Here is a 16,592-nt window from a genome sequence, read left to right on the forward strand (position 1 = left end):
TTGTTTAAGATGAATTTGTTCTTATGTATCAGATACATATATTGATTGAACTCACTGTTTGATGATTTTTTTTATTCTATTTTTGCATGTATATAATGGGCATAAGATTTGTAGGACATCCTTGCGTTAATGATTTTTATATTTGAAATCATTTGTTGATTAGTTTTGCATACTGCTAATCGAGAGTTAAGGTAGCAATGGATGATATATGGTTAGTGGAATTGAAAATAAATTTTAGATTTTTTTTCGTGTAAAATTAAATGTGTTAATAATTTATTTTTATTTGATTTATTTTTATATTTTTTAAAAAATTATTTGATTTTTTTTTTATTTTGCTGAGATTTTGCCAAAAAAACTCTAAAATTATTCAAAAAGTTGAAAATCTCCCGAAAAATTCACAACCGAGAAATTACCGTTTTAACCTTTGTTACTATGCTCTTAAGCGTCCACGAGCAAGAAGAGAAGGGCAATTGCAATCACGCCAAACCTGATTTATTATCGATGAATCAACGGACTCAATCTTTGACTCAATAAGACCGACGATATCAAAATTGTGCTGGCGTATCCAATTATTTATGAATACCTATCTCTTAGGGCAGTTTACCCAAAATGCAGTTTTCATTTAGGCATAAATTTAGGCCTATGAATTCCAAAATGCAGACTTTATTTAGAGACATACTACTTTTCACACGAGTGTGTGTCATGAAAATCATTACCTTAACATAGGGCATTTTTTATGTGGCACGTTGGACCTAAGCCAAAAGATCTTAGAGATAACATTTGATGTTCCAATCTAATCTTTAGGGTGGTTATTCCCTCTTAATATTTTTTTGTTAGGATAACTCTTGGCAAGTTTATTAATGTGATCCAGTAGCTTTATTATCCAAAAAAAAGGAGTTGTACGAAAGATAAATTGTTTGGTTCAGTGTTGTCACAATCTGTTTTTGAATAGAATCATTTTTTCAAAAAGATTGAGAAAAACAACCCGAAACGGATAAAACTGATTTAAAAAAATTCAGAAAAATCGATCTAAAACAAGGAAAATATAGAAATAAAGTGAATGATGACTCATAGGGTCTAAACAAATTCTAAAATAGGAAATTAATGACTAAACAATATAATATGGAGCAAATATTCTAATTATAACAAAAATAAAAAGAAAGAATAGCTGATTTGCTCTTAAATGGTTGAGAAGCCGCTTAGATTCAATTTCAACAACAGTGGTTTGGTTAGTTACGTAAATTCCAATAAGAAAAAAATCCAAGAACTCAAATCCAATTAAGTATTTCCATAGCACAAATCCAATTAAGTTAACTGGATTCTATCAAAATAAGAGGAACCACTTCATAAAAAAGAGGCTTCTTACCATATTGTCCCTCATCCTTCCCATACCGAAAAAAAGGAAAGTCCCCCTCTCTCTCTCTCTCTCTCTCTCCAAAAAAGGAAATGATACGCATGCACCGTCAAATTTCTAGCTTTCTCTTGAATGACATTATATTATAATGATGAATGCAAGAGGTGCCACCTTCCTATACCAACACAAACTCTCTCTCTACAATCTCTATCTGCATGCGTCTACTAGCAGAAGTCTAACTTCTCCCCACCACTTCCCTCTCTCTCTCCCCCCATTAAACCCCCCCGAAAACCCCTCCCCACGAAGCCCTATACCCTCTTTCCTATTCTTCTTCCTCTTCCTCTTCCTCTTCCTCTTCTTCTTCTCCCTCCTTGCAGAATAAGGAAGGTAAAACCATGGCGGACGACGACATAGCGTCCCTCTTCTACAGCGGCTACGGGTCCAACAAGTCCTCTCCGGAGAGCACGCCGCCGCCAGCGTCCCTCCTCTCTGGCGAGTTCCCCGCCGCCCCCTCCGGCGGCTACGACTCCCGCCTCCTCGAGGCCTTCTACCAGGCTTTCTGGCGGAGCCACCATCCCTCTGCCGCCGGCGACCGGATTCCGTTCTACCCATCTAATGCCGACCACCTCTACCACGCAGGATGGCCCTCTGGCCTCCACGACTATGGACTCCATCTCCCCGGTTCGGTACCGCATGAGAACCGGTTCCTCGAATCGGTTTCTTCTCCGGGAGAGCGGGCGATGGTGGAGTTACTTAGACAGAGACAGAGGCATCCTCTCTCTGTTATGGGCAGATCCTTCGATGGGTATTCGTACCGAACCGAGTCGCCTCTCGGGGTCGTCCCGCAGAGCTCTTGGTGCAGCAACTGCGTGAACGAACTCGAGCGGCTGAGCCTCTCGCCGTCTCGCAGCGAGTCGTTCGTCGCGAGGCAGATGGCGAACCGAGACGCCGCCGCCTGGTTGCAGATGACCATGAGGAGGCCGCTCCGGGCGGAGCCGGACGGTTTGCTGGTCCGGAAGAAGGCGCAGGACGTGTGGGAGGAGAGCGGATGGGAAGAGGAAGAGTTGTCCGCCTTTCTTCAGAACCAGCAGCAGAGCGCGCGGTATACGTCGCTCGAGGAGGTGAAGGGTAAGATGGTGGAGATCGCCAAGGAGCAGCATGGCGGTCGGTTCTTGCAGACCAAGTGTAAAGAAGGGTCGCCGGACGAGTTCGAGACGATCTTCTCGGAGGTTAAGGACCATATATGCGAGTTGATGGTCGATCGCTTCGGGAATTACCTCGTTCAGATCATCTTGGAGGCCTGCGATGCAAGGAAGAGGATGGAAATCATTGCCATTGTGACTCGAAAAGAGGGTCAGCTCGTCGATATGTCTCTTAACTGCCATGGGTGAGTGGTCCCTCGGTTCCGTATCTAGCTTTGGTGATGTTGGTAGTGTGAAACCATTGATTATCTTTTGTGGGTAGGTGGTAGGTTTTGAGTTTTATGATCCTTCTTGGTTTCGCAGGACAAGGGTTGTGCAGAAATTGGTAGACACCATCAAGACCGAAGAGGAGATATCCCTGATTTCCTCGGCCTTGAAACCCGGAGTGTTGAAGCTGATCAAGGATTTGAGTGGCAACCATGTTGTGCAACGCTGCTTGCAGAAATTCAGCAATAAAGATAGTGAGGTAATGGCCGCCGTTGTTGTTAAACGCCCTGTATTTTTTTCTGAATTTCTCTACACCTGTACCATCAGAAGAAAGAAGAAATAAAAGTATTCTTTCATGATGCATGGACCAGTTGTATGGCTATTACATCTTTCTGTTTTGCATTTGATGAGATTGCGGGGTCATTCAATAAAGTTGGGCAATATGTAGACAATTCAGAGTTTAAGTGTGTTGTGTCACCCTCCCCCAAAGCTCTTGTGCAAGGTGATCCCATGTTTTTCATTCTTAAGGGGTTCTCTAGTTTAATGAGAAGCAAAACAGCGAGTGAAATCTTCTTAGTCTTATATTCTTTATTTACTTAAATTATTCTTATTCCCTTCACGTTTTCTGAAACTACTAGCCTGATATATGAATTATTGCTTATGAACTTTTTGACTGAAAGTGCGAATAGAAAATTCTTGTGATCATAGTGAGTCTTTTTTTATTTTCGTATGCACGTGACAAAGATACTGGTTGTTCACTGATCATTATATTGTATTAATGGAATTGAAGTATGCACAGTAATCCCTTTATGTGAAATTGTCAAATTAATCGCCAGTGCTGGTTTGGCTAAGTGAGAGAATCACTTCCAACAGTGTATTTTCAAGTACATATTCTTGAAGTTCTTAGTGCCTTGAGTCTGAGGCTATTTGTTAAGTGGCATGCATAAATTCAAAATAATGATTTGTTGCGAACTTTTTGGTTTAGAAATTTCTTGTCAACAAATATGTGTCTTACTCACAGCAATATTTGATTATATGAACCTCATGTGATGGACATCGCCAAAATATTACTGATTCAGCATCTCAAGTGCTTTCTTGACCATTTATCTGAGTTACCAATATTTCATATTTACTGTGCATCTTGGATTTGACTGATATTTCTCTTTGTTGGTATCTTAACCATAATGTAAAGGGTTAAAATTTTGTGTCTTAGTAAATCTGCATAGACTTTTTCAGGAAAAAAAACACTCTTCATTACTGATCGTGTGCAAGAACAGCAGAATTACACTTGGTCTGAAAATGGTGCTTCATTAGGCATATTGATAAAGTAACCCTTTTAAATGTACTGCTGAGGAAATATAGAATTGATCCAAACCCTTGGCATTTACTCAAGTGCAAATGCATGCAAAGTTTCCCATATCATACATTTTAGTTGGTTCTTTCCGAATGTTGGTTTTAGTTGTACGAGTTTATTTATGTCTTTCTTATTCTTAGGGCATTGCTAATTTGTGCATTTTTTGTTTTGGTTGGTCATTTGTGAATTCTATATTCTGTTCTTCTGTTAGAAATTTCATTTTCTAGTTGGCTTAATTGAAGTATGGTTAGAAATACCAAATAACATAAAGACATATTGTGTGAACTGTGAGTACTTAGACACTAAACAAGAACTGATAATGATTGATGTTGAATAGCTTGATTTACTATAGGATAGGATTACCAAATCGATGAGAGAAAGAACTTGGGATGGAGCCATAAGAAGTATAACTTAACAATATGAGAGTGACAAGGCTAACTTACGGAGGAGAGAAAGAGGAAAAAGACATGGATAAGAAAACGTCATTAATCTACCTTTTAGGACTATTTTCTCAACAGTGTTGTTCATCATTCTTATATACCATATGTGTGTAGGGTATATATAACTTTTATTGTCTAATGTACCATACTGTCTTGTTAGAATTCATAGGTGCAAGCTTTGTGTAGTCACTCTGACCCCTTAGATGCATCCCGCATGGTTTGTTTGTTTGTTTGTAAGTGATTGCATCTTGGATCATGTCATTTTGGTGTATAAATATGTTTTTCTGAGTCATGAAATTTTAGTGCATTGTGAGATTTTTTTTACACACTTGGAAAAGCTACTTACATGGCACAATCACATGATCTAAACCGTGTTTTCCACTAACCACACCATGCAATTCAAATAGTCACATCTGCAATGTTAGATTCACAAAAAAGAGTGAAAATCATGTTCTTTAGTCTATTTTACATACTGCTGACAGTAGCAAATATTTGCCCTATATGTATGTATTTTTTATGTATGTTATATGTATGTATGTATGTATTTCTAATAATTTGTGGTAGGTGAAAGTAGAAGCAGTGGAAATTGCAATTTGTCAACGTTTGGATATCTTGAGGATGTGAATTTGGCAGCATGCTTGTAGGAAGTGTTGAAATGAAATCTGTTGAGCAACATGGACGTAATAAGCTTGTGTAAAGTTAGAACAAGAAGTAATTTCACGTGAGGAATCACAATGAAACATGTCAAATTTCAAGAACAAGGTCTATTACAACTATTGATATTGCCAGTTGTGCCTTGTAAGGTTCCCGTCAAAAGGCCCATGGGAAGGGAATTTCTTTTCTTTGAAAAGCTGAAGTAATAAGTTCATTTGCAACACTCATTTTCCTTGCCCCAAACAACTCTAACCATGCAGTTGCAAACTACGGAATTAATGACAAGAAAACCTATTCTTTGACAGAACCCAATAAAGGCATACTTAACTAAACCACCCTAAAGGGCCTAAACTACCTTTTCAAATAAAAGGACTGTGAAAACAGGGAATAATTCTTCAAATTGTTTTTAAAAAAAATTGCTGTTGATTTCCTTCATGAATGCTTTCCAGCCTTTCAATAGTTTGGGTGCTTCCAGTTTGATCTGAAGCACTTAGGATTGTGTGTAAGTTAGGTTGCTCAATATCTTGTCTTTACAGCATTACAGAGCAAAGCATGCGATGTGGAAGTGGATGTGCATCAATCTTAAATAATAACAATACTTGTATTTGCTAGATCTACAGAAATTTATCACCATGCATCTGGAAATATGACCCTCATTTAAGATCATAGAGACTTTATTCTTCCATTTCATTACATTTTCAATGTATCCATCCAACTCTGATTTCACCTGCTGGTTTTTGTGATAAAGTAATTTGTCTGTAGATCCTCTTTTAAGTGATAAATTCCAGGTTATGCGACTTTGTGTGTTCAAAGCAAGTTGCTTCAACATGATCAATTATTTATTTGAAGGTGCAAAATTTTCAGGATAAGACTTGAAATGTTTGACTCTGTTACAGTGCAAAAACAGAACCTTGCTGTAATCATGGGATTCTGGTAGTTAGCATGTCCTCTGTATTGAACAACTTAACTAGCATGTTATTTCTCTAATTCAGTCCTTTTATATACGTTAAACTATCTTTTATCTGGGGTAAGTCCGTACAATTAGTTGTGCACATTTTGCATCCTAATCAAATAATCATGGAGTTCATTCAGCACTTTTATTTTCCTATTGGCAGTTTCTCATTGATGCCGCAGCAACACATTGTGTTGAGATTGCAACCCATTCCCTTGGATGTTGTACGATGCAACGATGTTTGGAGCATGCTGAAGGAGAGCTGAAGTATTGGTTGATTAATGAAATAAGTGTGAACGCACTTCATCTATCGCAGGATCCTTTCGGGTATGTACCTTCATAACTTTAGTTGGGATTGCATGGTTTCGGACCAGTGTGAGTTGAAGTTGACTCCTCTCTCTCTCTCTCTCTTGTTTCAGCAACTATGTGGTGCAGTTTGTGCTAGACCTGAAGGCACCGTGGGTTAAAGTTAAGGTTATAAATGAGCTTAGAGGTCATTATGTTTCCCTGTCCATGCAAAAGTTCAGCAGTAACGTCGTGGAGAAATGTCTGAATGTTAGTGGAGAAAAAGAACACACTTGTATAATCAGAGAGCTCCTTGAATCTCCAGATTTCGTAATGCTTCTGAAAGACCCTTTTGGCAACTATGTAACACAGTCAGCGTTGAAAGTATCCAAGGTATGATACAACACCATCTTATTTGTAATTCGGTTAAAAGTTGTAACCATAGGGATTGACAAGTTATCCTGTGCTTTTATTGGTGGAAGGACAACAATTTGTTGTCTCTGTGACCCCAATCAAGTTGGTGAACTCAGCTTGAATCAAGCTGCAAGCTGAGTAGCCATATTAGAACTCTAGCAAGACTGATCTTTTCCTGTGTTCTGAACCTAGGGAACTGCCATCCACAACGATCTAGTTGTCATGATACGGTCGAATGCTTTTGCCCTCCGCTGCCCAACTGGGAAAAGGGTTTTGCAGTGTGCCAACTCGATGTTGCATCCATCTCGTTGTAAAAGCAAATTTTCATAGTAATTACTTCATGTGGAGATGATGCTGTAGTAAACTAACCAGGAATTATTGCTTCAATACCTTCGATTTGTTGTGCGTGAAATAATGTTTTTGCGCCACTGTTTAGGCTGGTTTGTGCTAGTGTTTTTTCATTCTAATGTATTTAGGCAAATTAACATAGTAAGTAGGGGATAGTCAAGTGGGAATAGATGCAGAGTTGTAGACAGAGGCCCATTCACCATGAATTGATGATGGAACGATCGGTTTTCTCGCTCCTAGAGCTGCGGTTGTCGGGCGGCGCTACAGCAAAGCAGAATGTGCAAGTTTTGCCTTGGTGCGGTTTGTCTGTCAATTTGTAGGTCATGGTTGTTTCCTTTGTTATACAGTAGTGTAAACTTATACTGCTGCTGATTTCATTATTTAATAGCTAATACATGTGAGAACTGGTTGTGTTATTTTTTAGTCGTTTGAGTTTTCAAAACTGTCATGCAATGGCAGTTCATAGGAAACATAGAGGACTTTCTTTTCTCATGTTGCCCATACATAAGTATGAAAAGGATGTTATGTTCATACAAAATGTTGTAAAAGTCCATAAACATGCCTTTTTTCAAAAAAAACTTTTGAAATAAAAGAGCTGTTTTGTCAAAAAAAAAAAGGGAGGAAATCTGGCTCTTTTGAGAGACGTTTAGAACATAAATGTTTATATCTAGGAGAAACACTTTTCGAAAAAACTCAACGATATATGGATTCAATTTAATCGGTCAGGTTTAAATCATATTGAGCCTTCAATTTGAATCATGTTCATGTACCCACACTTTTTTTTGGCTAACCGAGTTTTTTATGTGGTTTTTCTCGTGATCTTTTTTTAATGTAAAACCTTTGTAATCATTTGTTCATTCTTTATTGAAATTTTGCTGATTATTGCAAACTCTGATGAGCATCCACTTCAACTTTTGAGACCACATGCCAGGACGAATCAGGTTTTTTCACTTGAAGGGTTTGACTACAAGGGCCAGAAAGAGCCAGGCCATTTCCTCACAAAAGTTTTGACATATGGCTTGGGATGGACCAGGTTTAAGCTGCTTCTGCAGCCCGAAACCTGATAAGATCCAGGCCTGCCCCAGGTAGACTGTTTTTCAACGGGTAGAATGTTGTAACCTGATATCTGACCTGAATCCAGATCCGATTAGAAATCAGATTTGAATTCGGCATTAATTTTGTGTTGAAATCTGAATCTGACTAAGATCCCAATCTGATTAAGTGTAAATATCGGGTTTTAAACTCTAATCGGATCCGGATTTGGTTTTATCTTTTTTCATGTGACTCTGAATCTGACTTTGTCTGTGAAGCAGCCTTTAAGTATACTAAGTTCTCGACCTTAGATTCTGCTCATAAATGGTATGAGGAACACCAAAGTCTAATGATGAATGTTTCGGACGTCAGTTTCTTTGAATTTGCTGCGAAAGCTAGTAACCCATTTCAGTTCATAGCCAAGGTGCTGTGTAACGAGATAGTTAGTGATTATCATCGGGTTCCAGTGACTCAAGATTCAATTGGTTTTTATCTTTTTCGTTGACATCCCTAGTCCGGCCTGAACCCAATCTCAACCCAGTGACCCATTTTGTGAGCCTGGATCCAAGGCCTCAGCCTAAAATAACCTGGACCAAGCCTGCATGCCCGTAAAAGCCTGGTTGGACCGTCTCTCAAGCTCCTTGGGAGCCCTTTGTCTTAATGGATCTGTCGATTGTGGTCTCACGTTGAGGGCATGCGTGCAGTTTCCTGATGGAAAGGATTCCTCCTTCCCACCTAACAATGGAGAAAAAATTTCACATAAAACCTGAGCTACATTCCCATGGGACCTGTTTGTCTCATGCATGCCCCATGGGAAACACAATGTTTTCTTCACTAACTCGTCGATAACACCTATATGTTTCTCAAGGAATAAAAGCACAACAGGGCAACCAGGTCTTGAAAGCTACAATGCCACCTAAACTTCCAGAGGCAGTGCCCAGTGACCGGTGTTGGGGCACCTACTACAGTCATGTGCCTGTCTCAGGTAGACATTTCCCTACTGTTTCCTGCCTCAGTGCGCCGCGCATGTTATCTTTTTTTATTAGTAATCTGGGGTTAATTAGTCTGACCCGGCCAGTGTATTCAAAAAATTGTTGCATACAATCAAAAAATGGGGTGCCAGTCAGGTGGTTTGTCCTTCCACTGGCGCTCCTCATCTATCAGGACCAAGTTACATGCCAAATTCATTACAGAATTTTGGCACCCTTGGGCACTCGTGCATCTTTACATATGCACAAGTGTGTGTGCACGTGCATGTGCCTCTGTGTGCAGAGTTAGTGTGCTTGTAACATGCTCCTGCGGCCCTGTGCTTAGAACCGGGTTGCTGCCTAATTTGCATGCCTGAGTGACTTGTATCACCCATTTCAATGCCATTAACAGCAGAGATGAGAGGGGTGATGGGTGATGAGAGTGGAGTTGTCAACTACATCCTCGTGAGAATGCAGTTGAAATGGGGAGATAGGAGGCCATCTCCCAAACCAAAGCAGCTCCTTGTCTCCCTCACACATTTGTCTTCCAAGCATAGCCTAAGAGCAGCACTAGGCCCTCATGTAAGTTCAAACAATTAGATACAAACCAGATCATGATCTTAGTCCAAATCTCAAATTTGTGAATTAGATCTAAATATGGATTTGCAGCTAAATAAGATCCGATGATGCAGAGTCAATCAGGATCCAAAATGTATATGGCAATATTGGATCCGTAAAGGAAGAACGAAATCAAAGAGTTTTACATGTAGTTACTGTAAATGGATTAGATTACACCTGAATTTTCCATAAGTGGGGTTGGCATAGTGGGGTGGGGCCTTGCCCATTAGAAGGGCGGTCATGGTTTTGATTTTCATGGGCATCACCCCTTTGTGCAAGTTGATGGCCCTAGGCCCCTGGGGTGGTTGATGAGCCAGCACGACTAGGTCTTTATGTCGGATGTGGTTTTCTCAGTTTTTTTTTTTTTTTAAATTCAAATACCCCCAACACTTTTTAATCTAATTCACACGCACACCAAAAGTTTGGAAGTTTGCAAATTCAAACAAAGGTTTTTACTTGGGTTAATCAAATTGCCTCAATCATGAATTAAGGTTGGGTTGTTCTTGGGTTAACACTAAGTCCGGTTTTGAAATTACAATTTACCTCTATGTGAGATAAAAGTACTAATTTATCTTTATTTTAGAAGTTTGACCTATGTTTAAAATGGTACTTGATCTCATGACCTCTTTAACATAAAATAGGCTTAACCATTATACCAAATACATAAATGTTGACCATTAAAAAAAAAAGATTATATAACTATGTGTAAATTCCACCAAACCAATCAACAACACTGACCTAAATGTGCCATTAATGGTTAGGGTCATTAGTGTTTGATTGGCTTCTGAAATTTATACATGGTTACATAATCTTTTTTCTAAAAATTGTTAACAAATAAGTATTTGATTTAGTGGCTAACATCATGTTTTATGTGAGGTCACAAGTTCAGGCATCATTGCAAACATTAGCTTTTTTTTTTCATTAAATACATTATATTGATCGGTCAAACTTCTAAAATAAAGGCAAATTAGTAATTTTTTCATGAGTTGTAGGGGTAAAATGATAACTTTAAAACATGAGTTAGTGTTAACCTAAGAACAACCCAATATTAATTCATGATTCGGGCAATATGATTAACCCAAGTAAAAACTTTGGTATGAATTTGCAAACTTTAAAACTTTTGGTGTAGGCATGAATTAGACTGAAAATTTTGAGGGCATTTAAAAAGTATTTTTTTTTTAATATTTACACAAAAAAACGACCTCTAGGATAAGAGACCTAGCTGCACTAGCTTTGTCTGTCGTACTTACGGTCGCTGTCCTAGCAACATAAAACTCCATGGGCTTACTCCTTGCCCCCAAGGAGTCGTCACGCTTCGACTTGCGCAAGGGGTAACGCTCATGGGATTTAAACCTATACCACCTGCCTAGGTCCCATCCCACTACACCAAACCCTTTTGGGGCGGTTTCCTCAGGTTAAAAACTGAATTTGCAAACAGTAAAGGTAAATCGGAGAGAAGAATACGGCAACTAACGTGGTTCCGTGTGGCTAGCACCTATGTTCACCAACGGGTAACTCCACACACACTCAACGTGAGAGTCTTTTACTATATAAAAACAATAATACAACAGTTACTGTAGATAACAAGAATATTAAGAGATACTTACAATTCACCTAATCTCCTAAACTTAAGGTACAAGAAAGGAAGATTATCTTCCAACTGTGAGATTAGTTTCATTAGCCTTTATCTTCTCATTAACTTTGAATTTGAGTTTGGCACCATCCTTTCTTGGATTCGGATCACAATCTTGGATCTTCTCACTATCAAACAGATAAGAAACAAGAAGATGATCCAAAACATATCGAAGAGTCAATTAGGTCCCCTTTTGCCGAACCAGGTGTTAACCCCACAGCAGCCTGGTTCAGATTGGGCTTAGGCTGGCTTGGACCGAGAGCTGCAGCCAATGGAGGTCTCTTATCACTTGGGCCTTAGTAGGGCTATCCCCAACCCTATCATTACTGTTCAGCCTCTTGCAAGCGGGAACCCAGTTTAGTAATTTTGGTACATGTAACTCGGAGTTAACCTCAGTGATTTAAAGGCTTTTTCTTTCAAACAAATTAAAAAGTCTTGAAGCCTTTTTTATACATAGTCACAAACCACCGTTAATTTGAAACATTATGAAATTATTATGATATTTCCAATAACGATTTACTTTGCCAGTGAAAATCCGATATTTTCAAATAATCATCCATTTCTGAACATATCGTGCCGTTAACACATTGAAATCATGTCAAATTATTCAAATTTTCATTATTTATATATTTTCTACACAGTTTTGTGTATTTTATATATTTTTTGTGTTTCAAAGTTTTCTTGAGAAAAAGCTGAAATTTTGAAAATATCATGAGATTTTCTCTGTTCTCGGCCGGACGAGTCGTTCAGGAAAGCGGACTGGCAACTAGGACCTCCTACTTTTCGCTACCGGCAAAGCAAAAAATAAAATAAAATAAAATCTGTGAATATATTTTAGGAGATGGGACCTATTTGAAAATTTCATAATTTAAAATGGCAGATTTTTTCTTATCAATTGCCAGCACTAAAGGCATTTTAGTTTCTTTTTTTTTTCAATAGGCAAGTTGGGGGATAGACCCTGTGGGTTTTGAATCCAAGGTCCCTTTGTTATGATACAAGATGATCAAAATAATATAAGGAAACAACGAAAATTTGAAATCCCTTTTAGTAAATTTTTGTTTCGAACATAATCACAAATATCATCAAATTTTTTAAAATATCCAATGTTGTACAAAAAAACATAGTGTTTTTATAAAAAAATCATCTATTCTGACAATTTTCAGATATTAATGTAATAAAAACACTTCGGCAGAGTGCTTAATATATTATCTATTTGATTTATTTATTTTTCATAAAGTCTTTTGCAGAGATTTTTTAATATTATTTATTTATTTTGTATATTTATGTTTTTCTGTATATGAATATCTTTTTTGTTAATATCTATATATCATTATATTCCTGCCAGTTTCTCGAGAAAAATAAACCTTTTCAAATATCACGAGATATTTTATCACCTATATTTTCCCAAGCAAGATTTGTGACTATCGTATTGGAAATTTAATGTGCATACTACAAGAAAATAACGTTAACTTCCCACGAAGATAAAAGAACATTCATGACAAGTATATAACAACAACAAATTACCTCAGAAAAAAAAAAACATGGCAACAGCAAACCGTCTCCACCTTTTCTCCAATGTATCGAGGAAATCGTTCTTCCATATTTGACAGTTTGCACGTTAGAAACATAAGAAACCTTTTTTTTATCACCCTAAGAAACCGCATCTGGGCTCGAAGACCTGGTCGTGCTGGCTCAGCCAGACATACTTATGGTCGTCGACCCATAAGCATAAAACTCCGAGACTAGGACCCTCACCCCCAGGGTCTATGCTGGACGTCGGCATGTACAAGGAAGTGACGCTCTCAGGAATTGAACCTTGACAGCCGGTAGAGTTGGTAAACAAGTCAAATGAACCAAACAAGGCATGTTCGAGCTCAACGCGTCTACCATTGGATTGAGCTTGTGGCTTGGTTCGTATTCATGTTTAGCGAAGCCGAGCTCCAGTTTCGCTCATCGATCCGTGAATGAGGCGAGCTGAACAGGAGTTGGCTTGTGTAAAAACATTCCATGTTATTCATACATGGAATATACATTTTTTATATATTATACTTTAAATATAGAATTTATATATATATATTATACTTCATATTATATGTATTCATTCATCTTTCTCTTTTTATATATATTTTATACTTTTTTGTATATATTATACTTAAAATATATATTATACATAAAAAAAATTATATATATTTTATCTATATATACGTTCTCTTCCGAGCTCAACAAGCTGCCCGTGGCTCGGCTCACCGATTATATCAACGGATCACAAACGAGTTCATGATGAGCCTATCATTATGAATAATGTTACCAATTATATGAACCGATCAGGATCGAGTTCATGACGAGCCTATCATTATGAATAATGTTACTATAGCTATCATGATAGCAAAATGTTACACGATGATATCACGGACATTTAGTTGGCACTCACTTTTGGCATCATTCTATGTTTTCGTAGATACTATAGAGAAGTATGTTAAAACGTGGCAAATTCACTACTCAAAATATGTCGTATATATCACTTTTGTTTTCAAGCAGGGATCCATGTGTCATGGTCAAGTGTCATACATGTGACAGCATTTTATGTGCGGGGCCTCTACTCTAAAACTGTGGGCCCATGCAATAATGGCATGTGATTGGCTCTGGCACTTAGTCATGTTACTTAACAGCTCCTTTGATCTCAACTGGTACTCTCTCTATTGCACACTCATATATAGTCATAATTTGGGATAGTAAGGGTATGTTTGATGTGCCATTCACAGCATGATTCAGACGAAAATTCCGCTAGAAACGGCAATTTTCAATAAACGTTGGACGTGGCGGACAACGTTTTGCACATCCGCCGCGTTTTCATACGTATGTTATTTTCGTTCCACCCTCCCCCTGTTACAAAAATAACAGGAATGAAAGGAACAAAAATTTCTCGACAGGTGCGCCGAACCATCTCGCATGCCCGACTCTCTCTCTCGGAGCTGTCTCTCCCTCTCTTGTGTAGCGGCCAAAGGGGCAGCGGTGGAGGGCGTCTGTGATGTTTTCGACGGATATCGATCGGCCCCGATGAAGGTGCCTATTGCCAAGGTGTCGGAGGAGGCGGACAATGAAGATGGGGATACAATTTTGGAGGATGGGGAGGATAGTGTTTTTGTTGAACCAAGGTTGTTGGGGCCAGGTTGAGGAGGTGGGTGTTGGGGAAGAGGGGAATTTGTGTTCGGAGAAAGTGGGGGGATTGGTGTTGCGGAGGTTGGGGTTTTGGGTGGTGATGAAAAATATGATTTTGAGAGTGACCCAGTTGGTGAAACTATCGGTTCAGGGGGGTTGGCCTTGTGGAGGTAGAGAAGGATAAAGTGTCGCCAGAATTCGGGGCCAAACCAGATGTATTGAAGGGAGTTAGAGGTTCAGAGGTTGTGGGTGATGCGCAGAAGCAGGAAACCAGCGATTCTCAGGATGCGCATAGTGGCCCACACTTTTTCTCCCTTACACCAAATGTTACTGGCAGACTTATGAACAAGCTTGTTAATTTTATTCTTATAGATCAAGCTTATGACTATGAGAAAAATAGGCCTCCATAGAGAATTTCTTGCCCACTTTGGTCCTAGAGCTGGAGCTTGTTGGGAGAAAAAAGAAAAGAACACTGAAGAGTTAGCTTTCTGGGTGGATCTTATGCATAAACAACTGCAGTGAGCTATTGACAGGGAAATAATATGGTCAAGACTCACAACATGTGAAAGTATTGAGGTTAGAGATTTTGATTTTTCTGAGGAAATCTTGTTCTTGTTTCTTCATTTTATTGTTGAATTCAGGTTGTCCTTATTGGGACATCTATAGTCAGCAGTTCCTGTATGTTTTTACAAATATTTGGATTCTTCGTTGCACTAGGAAGGAGTACCCAATCCTTTTTGTCAACTAATGGCGTTGATACGAAGGATGATTTTGTTGAAAATCTCATAAGGTTTTGTTTAATTTTTGACAGACTTTATTATGTGATTCTGCCTTTGAATTGCATTGGTGTTGCTTCTTTCTTGGTGAATAATTCAATACTGATCTCATGACTATTCTAGGTATCTAATAGGTGAAAGTGCTACATTTTTTTAATAATAATAATTATGATATTGTTTTTCCCATTAGGTGGTTTGTGAAGAATTAGAGTGGCTTCGCTTCTATTCAAATAGTTCAGGCAATGAGTCATATCAAGCACTTGCCAAGGTCTGTTTATAGTTCCTTGCATAAGTGCAATCAGGTCCTTTTCAGTTGGAACATGTGAACTTCATTATCTGTTACATGTCTGGCTATGCTCTTTATGAATTTCACTAGTCAAAATTTTGAGATTTTCAAGTCTAAATATCATGCTACGACTGAGGAGTACAAAGGAAAGGGTGGGAGTTTCTTGCTTGGTGATGTTGAGACTAGTCAAGGGGCTTTTCAGGTGTTCTAGCTACAATGATATGAAAATTGTATGACTTGCACATGACCTTGATATATAAATGAAGAATGAGAAAATGTTCAGTGTTGGAATTTCACTTAGGACTAATGTTGGTGTTAGCTGGTGTCAGTTTTGATCTTTTGAATGCACTTGGAGTCTCTCTTAGCTTTTCTTGATAATATAATTCATACTGGAGTTGATATCCCTGATATTTTGCTATTTGATACTTTGTATGGTCATGAATTGAATTTGCATGGACTGTGTGAGCTGCAGAGGACTTGCATTTCTCCATCATGTGGTAGGTGTGGTTGAGCTCTTGCAGTTTTTGTATACATTAGTAGGCTTTTCTAAAGTAATACATCATGAAATTTAAACCGCATGACCAACTCCCCTTCTTAGTTGACTATATCTCTAATTGCTCTTTGATTTTTATCATTTATTAGAGATCTTTGATTTTTATCATGTTACTTATTGTAATTTGGTTTAAGAACTAGAAGTTCATGGTGTCTAATTTGAATTTTGGTTCCAGAATCTAGAGTTGCAATTGACTTAGAACTTAGCCTGCAAACTTGATTGGCCCAATTAATTCTTGGCATGCAGACTTGGGATTGTAGACTCACTTAGGCACCTGAATCTTGATTTGAGTTTTGATCTAGTTGGGCAAGTAGCCAAGCCTCAGGTGATTTGATCACGCCTGTAGCTTTGCTTGGC

This window comes from Nuphar pumila, chromosome 6 (genome assembly GCF_984573655.1).
Source record: "Nuphar pumila chromosome 6, dmNupPumi1.hap1.1, whole genome shotgun sequence".
Lineage (NCBI taxonomy): Eukaryota > Viridiplantae > Streptophyta > Magnoliopsida > Nymphaeales > Nymphaeaceae > Nuphar > Nuphar pumila.